General features: G+C 42.2%; 1 protein-coding gene across 3 annotated transcripts in view; it reads right to left on the minus strand.

Annotated features, from left to right (window-relative positions):
- Positions 1-11,774, minus strand: part of FOXJ3 (forkhead box J3) — a 154,898-nt gene extending 143,124 nt beyond the window's left edge. For 2 of the 3 annotated variants that reach the window (XM_045064328.1, XM_045064325.1), the window contains exon 1: positions 11,646-11,774. The gene's annotated coding sequence lies outside the window, so the exon portion shown is untranslated. The remainder of the gene's footprint in view (positions 1-11,645) is intronic. The other variant, XM_045064326.1, reaches the window with a different exon arrangement.
- Between the last annotated feature and the right edge of the window lie 1,805 nt (positions 11,775-13,579).

The raw sequence follows: 13,579 nt of genomic DNA on the forward strand, positions 1-13,579 counted from the left end.
GTCTGAAAAAAGTAGGTGTGTTTAGTGTGGAGAAGAAAACATTTCCCAGCCTTCCCTGTCACCTCAACCATAGAGACCCCTGGTGTAGTACTTTCCAGAGGATTTCAAGAGTCATTAACAGGCATTCCATTGTCAGATAAATCTGAGATAAACACTTTTCTAACAGACTTATCAAAGGGTTCAATATCCTCAAGTGCTTTACCATTATTCAGGAAAGATATTCAGTATTTCCCAAAAGGAACCATTTATTCATTCATTCAACAAAAATTCACCAAGCCCCAATTATTGGCCAAACATTCCTCCACAAGCTGGGGATACAATGAATATTTTAATATTCTGGAGGGTACTTTGTGAAACAGAGTATCCTCTGTTTCTTGCTACCCCTCTAACTTGCACTGTGCTCCATATGTCTGGGTTTATTATGCTGCAGGCCTAGAAGGTCCACCACTAATCTTAATTCAAACATTATCTCCACAAAGCTTTCCTGATCATAAGCAAAACTTCCTTTTCAACAAGCTGGTGGCTCTTTCTCTGTATCAGCTCTCTGTGAACAGACTACTCCTCTTAATTACCTTCACATCTCTCATGATGCCCAGAACAGTGTCTTGCACACACAGGTGTTCTAGAAGTATTTGCTGAATGAATAATCACTGAAATATTTGAAGGATTATCTTGATAAAGAACACAAACTGGGTCTCTACTGTTCCAAAGAGGATGAAGAAAGAGATGAACTTAAAGGAAATTTTACCTCAATTAGAGCTAATGACAGTCTATCTTATAGGTATCTGTGACTACGGGCGTTCTAAGAGTAGCCAAGTAAGTACGCATCAAGTGCTTTAGTGGGAAATCTCGCTGGCCTGAATGATTAACTCTTAAATTTAGGAACTACTGTACTTCTCACCATATCAGACAAAAGGAAACTTTCAAAACAATGTATTTGTAACAATATTAAAATTCTAGGAGAACCTGGGTGGCTCAGTCAGTAAAGCATCCAACTCTTGGTTTTGGTTCAGGCCATGATTTCACAGTGGTCATTGGACTGAGCCCCAAGTCGGCTCCCCACTCAGTGTGGAGTCTGCTTTAGAATCTTTCTCCCTTCCCTTCTACCCTTCCTGAGCACATGCTCGAGCTCTCCAAAAATCTTTCCAAAAAAGTTCTTAAAATTAAACATGAGGGGTGCCTGGGTGGCTCAGTGGGTTAAAGCCTCTGCCTTCGGCTCAGGTCATAATCCCGGGGTCCTGGGACTGAGCCCCGCATCAAGCTCTCTGCTCAACAGGGAGCCTGCTTCCTCCTCTCTCTCTCTCTGCCTGCCTCTCTGCCTACTTGTGATCTGTCTGTCAGATAAATAAATAAAATCTTTAAAAAATATATTAAACATGAAATATCCTTTCATTTACAACTACAGTAAATATATAATATGCCCGTTAATGTCTTTTAAGTGTTAAATATAGAGGATAAATAAAAAGAAGATGCAATCTCTATCCTGAAAGAGTAAATATAAGGTTGCTCCCAAAGAAAATCTGAATGCTAGGTCATTTACCTCAATAAGAAATGTTCCTTAGATAAAGAAATTCTTTAGATAAATGATTTTGAATATTTTGCAGGCAGAGAATTAACTATGAAGCCATTAGCTTCTCTTAAAGCCATCTACTGACACCACTAAATACATTAAGTTCTTCAAAAAACAAAGCTAGCCACTCTGCCTTTTTAGTTAACCAGAAAACAGAAGAAATTCCAGAATACCTCCACATGCCACAGATTACCTCTGCAGTGTCTCTCCCAAACTAAAAGCTGTAGTCCTCGCTGGCAAGGACCCTTTCACTTGTGTCCCTGGCTTTTAGTACAGTGCCCAGGACACAGCAAATGGTGAATAAATGAGCAAACAAGTGAGAGACATTAATGAGTCCAACGTCCCTGGATGAAAACTACCTTAAAAAACCACGAATAGGGGCACCTGGGTGACTCAGTGGGTTAAAGCCTCTGCCTTCGGCTCAGGTCATGATCCCAGGTCCTGGGATGGAGCCCCACATCAGGCTCTCTGTTCAGCAGGGAACCTGTTTCCCCCTCTCTCTCTGCCTGCCTCTCTGCCTACTAAATAAATAAAATCTTAAAAAAAAAAAAAAAACCACAAATGGTTTTTATTATTTGAAACCTGCCAATGATATGGCAGCATAAAAGTAGATCTTAAGTCTAGTTTTCTTTATAAACTGGTATGCTATTTTTAGGTCACTTATTGATAAATAATTACTAAAGTAAACCTAAGGTCTTGGTTGCTTCTAGGGAACTAAAATTAATTCCTTAATCAGGAGAGCTAAATGACCAAATTCTAATGCAAAGAAAAATCCAAAACACTTATTACACACACAATTTGACCAATAGATTATAATGAAACAATTATCAAACGTATTTGTTACTGTAACTGCCCAGAAAGCAAAATACTTTGATAGCACCAAGGATTTTTTTTTTTTTAAGATTTTATTTACTTATTTATCAGAGAGAGTGAGAGAGTGAGTGAGCACAAGCAGGGAGAAGCAGAGAGGGGGAGAAGCAGGCTCCATGCTGAGCAAGGAGCCCGACGCAGGACTCAATCCCAGAACCCTGAGATCATGACCTAAGCCCAAGGCCCACGCTTAAGCAACTGAGCCATCCAAGCGTCCCAATACCAAGTGTTTAAACTGCTCTTCCAAAGTGTTATGATTCACATTTTTCTAAATTCTCATTCTAAATTTTCATACATGTTTAATTTTCCTGATTATAAAAATGGTATAAGCTCACTGTAGAGAACTCAGAAAACATAAAATGGGTTCAAAGGAGAAAATAAAGACTACCTACTATGATGCTTTCTTTCACAGTTTTTTTTTCTATGCAGTTGTAACTTCTTTATATACATACTATCATTCTTCCTACCCACTGGGCAAGAAACAACAGACTCACACTATGACAGTAACCCTAGCTCCCTCAGTAGATTCGTGTTCCAGGTACATTTTCTTAAGAGTCTACATGTTATAGATGTGTACTTCCATAACATAAGACCGAATCTGCAATTTTCTAATTCTTAAAAGTATCCCTTCTGAGTCTGTCTCCTCCATGCCTCCAGAATTCTACAAAGGCAAAGAAAGCAGACTCAAGTAAAAATACATCCAATGACTGGAAATGAACCCAAATTTAACAAGGCAAGAAGTTGTTCTCAATAGTTTTATGTCCCTTAGTCTGATAGTATCACAAGTTCTGCTCCAAGCAGCCAAGGTCCTTTGGGGTCCATAGCCTTTAATTTCTACCTCAAAAATCCAAAGCATATTCTTCATAAAACCTTAGTCAGTTTCCTATAAAGAGTACAAGACCAGAAACAGAATGCACGATCTTGGTTCCTGTTTTGGTGCTATTGAACAACTTGAGTAATACTAAGTCTTAGCTTGTATCTCATTTTCTCCATTTGTCGGTAGGCATACTACTTGCCGCACCGTGTCTATTACTGGGCTGTTGGGAGGGTCCAACACTGAACAGATCAGAGAAAATGCTTTTCAAAAAGTATTACTCAAATATAAAATGGTTATTTTCCCAAAACACACGTCCTCTATAATAAACAATATAAAACACGACTTCCCCACATAAACAAAATCCCTTTTCCAATGGTGATTACCATGTATACGCTTAGCGCGACAATACCATCAAGACCTCCTTACATAGGGTAGACAGGGAGAGCATGTTATAGATTAGCAGACCCAACCACACTAGCAGAAACTTATGCTATATATTATTCATCTCCTACAATGACAGTTAACCTGCTCCTGACTACAGCATATTTGACTGTTGTGTCTATTTCCCAAAGTTCTACGGCCAAGCCACAGAAATTTTAGTCATTTTTAAACAAATTTAATAAGCACCCATGTACGCACCAACCAAAATCTAGGATCTTAACAGTAACTTATTTTTACCATATTGCACTCCCCTCAGTCCAATCTCTCTGTAAGCAGTATGAAATTATTAGTGAGTTCTTACAGTCTGCCCACCCCCCCCATCCATTTCCCTCACAAATCTGTGTCAACATTCAATAAGGACAGATCTCTACTTTAAGAAAAATTCCAAACCTGGAGTGCCTGGGTGACTCAGTCATTAGGCGTCTGCCCTGAGATCAGGTCATGACCTCAGGGTCCTGGAATCAAGCCCCCCTGCTCAGCTGGCCTGCTTTTCCCTCTCTCGCTCTTGCTTTGTGTCAAACAAAAAATATTTAAAAAAAAAAAATTCCAAGCCCAACTTCTGAGATCTCTAATAAGGTAACATCAGCACTGTATGATTCAGATCAATCTTATTTCCTTGATATCACTATACCACTGGGCAGGACGCTGTCCAGTAGGTAAATTCCTTTACAGCTTTTAGCTCTGTAATCCAGAAGAGTTTAGCTAAAAGTTTACTGGGTAGTCTCCTTCAAATATAGGATCATCCTGAAAAAATGGACCAACTGTTCTGTGACCCTCTCCCATGTGTGACCCAACTCTTCATGATCCTCTCTACATGTGAATGAAAAAACAGCCAAAGCTATGCTGCAGTTTGATGTTTCTGCCCCTCCCCCCAAAACCCACACGCTGAAATCCTAAACCCCAAATGATGGTATTAGGAAGTAGGTCTTTGGGAGATGCTTAGATCATGATGGTAGAGCCTTCATGAATGGGATTAGTCTCCCATAAAAGAGGCTCCAGAAGGCTCCCTTGCACCTTCCACATGCTAAGGTGCCAGCTGTAAGGCCTTCACCAAAAGGCAACAATGCTGGTGCCTTGTTCCTAGACTTTCCAGCCTCCACAATTGTGAGCAATAAATTTTTGTTACTTCTAAGCTACCCATCTGTGGTATTTTGTTATAGCAGCCCAAATGAACTAAGAGAGCCAACATGCAAAGTTATAGAGACTCTCTCTGAAAACTCCCACGCAAGGATTTTCCCCACCCCTAAACTATTAGCATTCAATTCAGAAGAGAGACCTCTAAGATTATGTTCTGAGAACAGTTCCTCTTATTGCATTCCATAAGCATGAGTCCATTACAGACTACTTCACCCACTGATGATGGGAAATAAGTCTGACAGGGCAGTGCCAATGTAGGTCTGATTATACCAAAACAAAATCACTTCAGATTTATGCTAAAATCTTAAAGCAACCAGAGTGGTTTAGTAACTATCAGAATCTATGCTTATTAAATGTGTCAAAGTAAGAGTTCTTATTGAATATGGTCCTAATTAAGTCATATTCTTATTTATCCTATATTTTATCTTGTTACAGGACAAAAGTTTGACACCATATGTAAGTGCCACTTCTTTCCGTTTCAGAATAAAATCCTCAATTCTATAAGAAAGTAGTAACCATTTTGAAAGACATCACATTCTCAAGTTATCAGTTGGTATGTTAAGCAGAATAGAAACTGAAGGTACCTAACTACAAAAGGCTACTTAAAATAAATAGAATACCATTGTTATAAATATAAATACAACATCTGGTTCCATATAACAAAGCTATTTCCATATCCCAACAGATGGTCCACAGTAATAATGCTTTGCTGATCTGGTTATAACAAATTCTATTAAATCCAAAATCCTGTATAGCAGATGCCTTTTCCAATTTCAGTATAAGTCAATCTCTTTAACCAAAACACTGTGCTTTGGTTCTTGTTATTTGTGCACTAAAATCCAATTATGCCAATTAAGATGATCAAATCTTTTGACAGTTATAAAATGCCACTGTGGTGTTTTCGGAGTTTTCAAGTGAAGGAGGACAGTATCTCTACCTAGGACTGAAACACTAACTGTCCATAATGGAAAACAAAAATTCAGTTATAAGAAGGCTGAGGAGAGGTAAAAGTGAGCTTTGGCTATCTCAAGCCAAGGTTCCTGAACAGTGGCAATGTGGAAAGCTAAGTGCATAACAAAGCCAACAGTGAAAAGCACTGAAAACAATGCAATTTCTGAGTTGAAAGGCTATTAGGAAGGACAAACAAAAAGTTTACCTGAAAACAAACAAGACGTATCTCTTACAATGCTGATACCCAGTTCAGTTTTAAAATATGTGGACACAATGTCAACTTTAATTTTGCTATTTGCTTCCCAACACACTCAAAATCCAATCTTCATATCTTTGTCATGCCCTTACTTGAAATATTACCCTCTATTAACTCATAGCCCAGTAAGCAGTACAATGTAGTGATTAACAGCCACTGAGTTCTGAAAATAGACTACAGGCATTCAAATCCTGCCTCTTTCCATCCCTAGCTATAGAACCTCAGACAAGCTACTTAATCTCTCTGTGCCTGTTTCCTCTCCGTGTCTGTAAAATTGATAATAATAAAATCTACCTGTTCGAGTTGTTATGAGGAATATATGAATAATGAATGTTAAATACTCAGAATACTTTTGGACCCATATTAAGGCTTCAGAAAATGCCACTATCATCACTACATAAATACTCATTGATGTTCTGAAGAAAAGGCAGGAATATGAAATCACTTATCTAAATCACAGAGCACAGAAGTAACAGAATCTGGTTAAAAATACACAAACACACACACACACAAAAATACACAAACACACACACATTCATTTTAAGTCCCGAAGATTAGACATTAAAAATTACTGATTCACTAAGTAAGGAGACTTCCCAGCCCCTCCAATTACCCAGAAATTCACATAGGAATCCTTTAACTTAGAACACTAGCAGGAAGTAGTAGAAATAGCAATGAACATGGACAAAGGAGATCCAATAGCTCCATTACTGATTTAGATGTACAATCTTGGGCAAGTCACCTAACCTAAACTTCAAGTTGCTCATTTTAAAAAATGCTTTGCCCACATCACAGGACTGTTATGATACAAAATGAGATGATGTATGAGAAAATTTATGTAAACCATAAATACTACATGAATGTTCAAGGGCCACGTCTTACACATTTTTAATTCCCAAAGCCTAGCAGAATGCATAGCAGAGGTTACAATCTAAAAGAAAAGCCATAGGAGGAGTGAAATTCACAGGGTGAGGACTAAGATGAAGTAAGGGAAAGGCTTTTTACAAGAATAAGAAACCCAAATATCCAACTAATGAATGGGTAAATAAAAGGTAGTATGCTTCAGCAATAAAAAAGGATGAGATACTGATACAAAGCTCAAGATGGATAATTCTTGAAACACTATGCTAAGACACAAAAGACCATATTGTATATGATTCCATTTATATGAAATATCCAGAACAGGGTATATTTTGGGGGGGATGATGAAATGACTAAATGTGATTGTGGTGATGGATGTACAACTTAATTTACTAAAAACTGTTGAACCATATACTTCAAATGAATGAACTATACAGTATGTAAATTATACCTCAAAAAAACTTTGAAAAAAGAGTAAGAGAAAAAGTTTGTGAGAACCATTAAAGTATAAAATTACTGGCTTTAGAATATATTTGTTTCTTTCTTACAGAAAAAAAAGTGAGTTTCCTGATATTTGAGTAGTTCTGACACGTAGACAAAAAAGACTGGTGGAAGAATTAGGAGAAAATACTTAAAATTACCACACCAGGGTTACCTGGGTGGTGCATTCGCTTAAGAGTCTGATTCTTGGTTTCAGCTCAAGTCGTGATCTCAGGTTGGGAGATGGAGGCTTGCATCAGTCTCCCCGCCTAGCAGAGTCTCCTTGAGACTTTCTCTCCCTCTCCATAACCCCTAAAATAAATAAATAAATCATAAAAAAAATTTTTTTTTAACCATCCCAAACCATAATGTCTCTACAGATCTTTCCATGGAGAATAAATGTGATATCTATTCTTATCCTTCCTTTCAAAATTCTAGGTTAAAAATCACTTCCCAATCCTAAATAGTCTTTCCATCATGATGATTATTTCTGAACTCCCAGACTACCTCAGATACTATCAACCCCAGTGCCTCTCCTATCCTTGGCTTCTATAATAGCACTGATACACTTCCTGGTTCTTCTCAGAATGTTTACCTGTTATTCTATAATGTCACCCCAAATTCCAAACCTCAAAGCTCTTTCACCATCATACTACTAACTTCCTATCACTCATCTACTCACCTGTTTTTTACTACCATCTACACAGCCCTGATCAGTGAAAAATCTACATTTTTATCTCTATTAATCCTATAACAATGTACTGATACTTCAATCGTACTCTAGTCAATTTTTCATTGTCTTCACTGAGGCTGGCAAACAGCAGTGTGGCTCAACCAAAATAATTCCTATGCTAGTTCTATGTGGCTTTGCAATGTGGGGTACATTTTTTTCTTCTGAATAGATCTGTTTTTCTAATTGTTTTGCTTACACTAGTCTTCATTTCCAGTCAAGCCAGCAAGGAGAAAAGCCGTCAGAACTGGCAGAAAACTAGCCTACTATAGAAAAACTGATTGAACCCTATCTAATGTTGCCCATAACCAATCTTAGCTCATTTCCCTTCACAGTGATACTTTCCTAATTTCCTCTTATCAGTCATCCTCCCAGGACTCTAGGCTTTTATCTTTTAATGCTTTTTTGTTTTCTTCCCTTTGTCCACAATCATCACTAAGCTCAAATTAATCTTTACTCACACATACATCTTCTTACATATCCTATGCTTCTTCCTCAGGTCAGTTCAATTTAAAGATTAATGCAAAAAGCTCAAAGATGAGACTGCCTGGGTTCAAATCCTCACTCTGCAGCTTACTCTCTGTGGGATTTGGGGCAAGTTACTTAACCTCTCTGTAACTCAGTTTCTTTATGGGAATAGTAAGAACTTGGTGGAGATTTTGAGATAAATACATGTAAAGAGCTTACAACAATGCCTGGCATGCAGGAGACACTCAATAAATATTAGCTATTATTTTATTCCCACAGTCATTACCTTATGCCGGACTTTGATCTTACTCATAAAATTCTCCAAGACCATTCTAGTCGGTCTCTTCACTCCAGAACACTCAGATAATACAAAAACCTTTGTCAGGGACTATATGCATTCTCTTACTCCCAGTCTTTAAAACCCAAAATGGTACCCCATCAAACTAAATAAACCCTACATCCTAGATAGGTCCTCCACCAACACCTACTCACCAATCCTGAATTCATTTATTACTATTCACCAATCTAGATTCTCTGTGCAGGTCAACCTACTTCCTGCATCTTTTTTTTTTAAAGGATTTAATTTACTTGTCAGAGAGAAAGAGAGTACAAGCAGGGGGAACAGCAGGCAGCAAGAGAAGCAGGCTCCCTGCTAAGTAAGGAGCCCCCTGCAGGACTAAATCCCAGGACCCTGGGATCATGACCTGAGCTGAACGCAGACGCTTTACCACCTGAGCCAAGGTATCCCTTGCTATATCTTTTTATACGCTGTCACTTCTTTACCTCTGTAAATACTCCCTCACTCTCCTGGAATACATCTCAGCTCCTCTAAAAATGCCTATCTTTTGCAAATCTCGCTTACACCTTTCAGGTTGGCTGCATTGTCATCCCAACCAGGAGTATGATGTTGCTTGGTAATTTATGAATATGGATGTTATGTGTTGTTTCCCGGAAGAAGTTGAAGCATTTGTAGAGACCACATATTTTATTCCTTGTGTCTCTTCATACAGACTACTTCACACACAGCACAGTATTTTGCAAAAAGTATACAAATGCTGACTGACTTACTGAAAAAATATGTTTCAGAATACATCAGAAAAACAGTCTCTATTTTCCACTGCACCACCCATACTCAGCATGATGAAAACAGATAGAATCTGTACTTCAGTATCTTTATTTTGCATGGGAGAATATATGAACAACCACACCACACAAAAAGTATAAATATATATACACTCAAAGGGAACATACAATGCAAAAGACAAATCATTAAAAAGTGAGCATGCTAGCCAACTTGGAATCTAAAAAGTGACTTCAAAATAGTGAGATTTTATTTCACGCAAACTAATGAACCAAAATAAACATGTCCTGACCCCAGCCAACAAGTACCTCATAAAAGTATGAAAAGTTCCCAGTATCACAAAAACCAGTAACAAGATTCACCTCAACTCCAAGAGACACAAAAGGAAAACAAAAATTCTCAAGTTTACAATTTAAAAACAAACAAACAAAAAAACCTTAAAAAATTCAATCACATCCATATATATGCCACCCAAACAGAAAAATGAAGGGAGTTACTGTTTTCCTTTAAATATTTGTTATGCTCTAGGAGGTATAAGGCTTCTCTCCCTTGCTACTGCAGCCTGCTCCCTGTTAAAGGAGCAAGCAGTCTGTGCTCACACAAGAGCAAAACACAGGAAGCTGGAAACCTTAACCTGGAACAGACATTAAGGAAAGAAACTACCCAAAGCACGTTTCAAAACCAGCTTCGAAAAACGGAGTAGCGCAAAGATACTCAACAGAAAAAGAGGAAAAGTGAAATAAAAGAGCTCCCACAAAATAAGTGACTCAGTGAAACTCTCTAGTACCGCGTTCCAAGTAAAGAGCCATGCATGCAATACTTCCATAACATGCACTCCTTTCACTGGGAGGCAAAATAGAAGAAAAAAAAAAAAAATACAGGTCAGGAAAAGACAAAAAAAGATGCCCACCAGACGCTAACTCCCGGGCCGGCCCAACTCATTTCATTCAGGAATCCCACTAGAAGCAACAGAGACGTGAACCGCACAACACAGAAAAGAAAAACCTCTGCCAGCCAAACACACGAAAAGTAGAACGGAGAAGTGGAACTACACACCTCAGTGCATCGGCAGCTAGAGCACACTCTTTTGGATCAAACAACAGAGAAAAGAACGAGAAGAGCTAAAGGCAGAGGAGGAACGATGTCTATGACACTAAGCCCTGCCATGTCCCCTGCTGGTCTCAATTTCAGAGAGTACAACTCCTGCTTCTCCCCAGCTAACCAACAGTCGGCCTCAGCAAAGCAAACTGCCCCTAACACCTTCCACGCCACGGGAGGAAATCACAGAGGAAAAACCACCGCGTAAACCTCCCTCCTCACCAGCTGCAAAAAATGGAGGGGGGAGGGGGGGAGACACCCTACCACGTGGGCAGGATGCAACACACACAGGACAGCAACACGTCCGCATGGAACGGCTGCCTCTGCCCCAATGCCGGCAGAGGACACAGCGTCAGGGTGGGTGGGAACGGAGGCCCCTCGCGCGGGCCTCATCCCGAAGGGCTCCCCCGAGGCCGGAGGTACTGCCCGCCTCGCCGGCCGAAAAACACCCCAAGCTTGAAGGGAAGAAGCTGCATCGTGCCGAGGTAGGGGGCCAGCCCAGGCCAACGGGCAGGTCACGGAGAGGAGGAGCCCGCCGCTGTCCTCGGACTCGGCGCCCCCGGGAACCCCGTCTGACTCCCCCGGGGCCTGCCTGGGGGAGGGGCGGGAGGCGCGGAGCCGCCGCTTCCCGGCTGAGGGGCAGCAGCAGCTGAGGAAGAAACGCCGCGGGGGAGGGAGGGACCCAGCCCTCGCCGCCCGCCAGGCCCCAGCCGGGACGCGGGCCCCCTGCCCCGCCCGCCGCCCACCCCGCACCGCGGCCACGGCCGAGAAAGGAGAGGGCGTCTCGCGGAGGGCAGCCCCTGCCTCTGTCCCGGGAGATGCCCCAGCCCCGCCTCCTCGCCCGCCCGCCGCCTCGACCCCGCCGCCCCGGCGGCGGACACTCACCTCAGGCTGCGCAGGCCGGGACGGCCCGGCCGAGCCCCCGGCCGCTGCGTGCGTCTCCGCCTCCCGGGAAAGGTCCCAACGGCGCCTGGTGCGAGCGGCCGAGGCCCCGAGCAGCGCCGAAAGCGGCGGCGGCAGCGGGAGCAGCCAACATCCGGGGCCGCGCACCCGGAACTACTTCCCGACCCGCTCCCCTCCCGCCCCCGCCGTCGCCCCCGCCTCCCGCGACGTCGCTGCGCCACCAGCACGGCGTCCCCTCCCCTTCGCGGACAAGTCACAAGTCCGCGGCAACGCGCGCGAGATCCCTCCGCTGGGACAAGTAGTGCCCTGGGACGCCGGGGTAGCTCCCTCAGCGCAACCCGTATTTTGGAGTTACGAGCGATTTGGGGTCCCTGCGCCTCTGAGTGGCGGCTAGGAAGTGGGGACGGCGGGGACAACCCCGTAGTTGACAGCAGGGACCTTTGGCCTTGGACCCTGCCCACGGATTCATCAGGCCCCATGCCCGGGAGGAATGGCGCTTCGTGACCTTCCCCCACCCCCCCGCCCCCTTGGTAGCGGCAGGCACCCCTGCCTCTCCGGGGAAACCAGACTCTTTTTCCAACTTTGCACAGAGCGGGTTCTACAGGCCCCAAATAAGGGCACCTTGGCCCTTCAGGACCTTCCTTTTAGAACTTTACAAGTCCCGGATTCTAGGCCCATCTGCCGAGGCTTGACCCTGTCCTATCCTTAGTTTCCTTCTTAAAACAGAGTAGCTGGGACTCTAAAGGCCCTTCTGATTCTAAAATAGTTGCCCAGGGGGCACCTGGGTGGCTCAGTGGGTTAAATCTCCTGCCTTCGACTCAGGTCATGGGATCAAGCCTGCCGGGCTCTCTGATAAGCAGGAAACCTGCTTCCCTTCCTCTCTCTCTGCCTGCCTCTCTGCCTACTTGTGATCTCTATCAAATAAATAAATAAAATATTTAAAATAGTTGTTCAGGTTATGGTCCTTCCTATCAACAGGTGGAACCTTTTGAAGAGTAGTTCGGAAGATCTGTGAACTTTGGAATTTCCTTCTACGTCAATCTTCACTGATTCTCTAAACTATTAGCACTGCTAATCTGCCCTGTAATTTCATACTTAATTACATTCAGACCTCTAATTTGCTATTGCTTCATTGGGTTAGTCGCATATATATAAGCAAGAACCAACCATACTTTTGAACTCAAAGTAGGTGTTCAATATTTGGATACTCAGATATTTGTTGGATGAATACTAGGTTGATTGGATGAAGAGAAAAGAAGAGGCCTGAACCAGTTGGCCCTGGGAACCTTTTTTGACATAGTCTGGTAAAGATCAGATAAAGATATCAGGTAGTTAAAGAACTGAGTACCCAGTTCCCAGTACAGATTGAACACCTGCCATTTGCTAAGCATTTATTCCTTTTCTGTTTTAAGACTCTAGCAAGAGGGGCACCTAGGTGGCTCAGTGTTTGGTTAAAGCCTCTGCCTTCAGCTCAGGTCATGATCCCGGGGTCCTGATCCCGCATTGGGCTCTCTGCTCAGCGGGGACCCTGCTTCCTTCTCTCTCTCTCTCTCTGCCTGCCTCTCTGCCTACTTGTGATCTCTGTCAAATAAATAAATAAAATCTTTTAAAAACGAAAAAAAAAAAAGACTCTAGCAAGATTCTAGGGGCCCCTGGGTGGCTCAGTGGGTTAAAGCCTCTGCCTTTGGCTCAGGTCATGACCGCGGGTCCTGGGATCAAGTTCTACATCAGGCTCCGTGCTCAGCAGAGTCTGCTTCTCTTTTTCCCTCTGCCTCTCCTCTACTCAGGCACACGCATGCTCTGTCTCTCAAATAAATAAATAAAAATCTTAGAAAAAGCAAGATTCTGAAAATAAAAAGATTAATTTGTCCAACAAATATTTGCCAGTCACTACTAAGGTTGTTAGACACTACTTT

The sequence above is a fragment of the Mustela putorius genome, unplaced genomic scaffold (assembly GCF_011764305.1).
Source record: "Mustela putorius furo isolate JIRA1106 unplaced genomic scaffold, ASM1176430v1.1 tig00003853_pilon_pilon_pilon, whole genome shotgun sequence".
Classification (NCBI taxonomy): domain Eukaryota; kingdom Metazoa; phylum Chordata; class Mammalia; order Carnivora; family Mustelidae; genus Mustela; species Mustela putorius.